This window comes from Gorilla gorilla, chromosome 21 (assembly GCF_029281585.2).
Source record: "Gorilla gorilla gorilla isolate KB3781 chromosome 21, NHGRI_mGorGor1-v2.1_pri, whole genome shotgun sequence".
NCBI lineage: Eukaryota > Metazoa > Chordata > Mammalia > Primates > Hominidae > Gorilla > Gorilla gorilla.
In genome coordinates, this window is record NC_073245.2 from 45,892,777 (window position 1) to 45,893,949 (window position 1,173).

Genomic DNA, 1,173 nt, shown 5'->3' on the forward strand with positions numbered 1-1,173 from the left:
GCAGCTAGGAAGGAGCCAAATGGGACTCCTCTCAGATCTGCTGGAAGGCAGAACCCTGCTCCCCGGCACAGACCACACCGCCTTCCTCCCTGGAGTGTGCAGTTGGAAGCACCAGATGCTCTAGCAGCATCCAGAGAGATGCCATCTGTGAGGGAAACCTATTCATAGAGAGCAGAGACAGTCGGTAGCGGAGCTGGCCAACCCCCAGCAGCAGTGGGGGGACTTCAGGAGGGCAGGCGGCCAAGGTTTCACCTTCAGCTGGGGGCAGGACAGGCTAAAAGCAGGGTGTGCTCAGTCCTCAGGGGCACACTTCCTCTACATTTGGATGCTCTTAGAAATAACAGCATTTATTGAGGACTCACTTTAACTGTGTCATATTCTTTAACCCTCCACACCACTCGATGAGGTGTGTGCTACGACAACGCCTACTTTATCAATGAGGAAATAGAGGCACAGAATGGCTCAGTCACTTGCCCAAGGAAACTGCGGGGCCAGGGCTTGAGCCCAGGCACTCTGGCTCCAAAGCCTATGTCCCTGACCACCATGCTATATTGCCTCTCAACCTGCTGTACAGAGGCCAGTTTTAGTTTGGGTTCCCCCAATAGCAGACTCTAAGACAAGGATTTGAGTGCAAGTGGTTCATATGGGAAGTGGTCCCAGGAAGCACTGGTAGGGGCATGAGGAAGGGAGACAGGGAGGGTGTTTGAGGCTCAGCCCTGCTGAGCGGCCCTGGGAGTCAGTGTGGAGCACGCACCTCTGAGTTATCCCACCCGAGGGGTGAGGGATGCGGACTGTGGGAGTGGGGGTATTTATCAGTCATTGGTTGAAGGTTGCTCCAAGGATGTGTTCATTCCCCAGCCCTTCAGGCCTGCCAGAGGCTGGCAAAGGAGGCACCAGTGACAAGCTAAAGTCCTCGGGCAGAAAGACAGAGGGGTGGCCACCGGCAAAGCTTAGGCTAGTGTGCACAAGAGTCGTCAGTTAGAGGAGCTATAGGCAGGGCACCCCCACCATCTGCTATAAAACCTGCCTGGTGATGGCCCAAGCCCTCTGCCCTCCCCAACCCCTAGAGCAGCAGTCCCCAACCTTTTTGGCATCAGGGATGAGTTGTGGGGAAGACAATTTTTCCATGGACCACTGGGGAGGGGACATGGTTTCAGGATGATTCAAGCACAC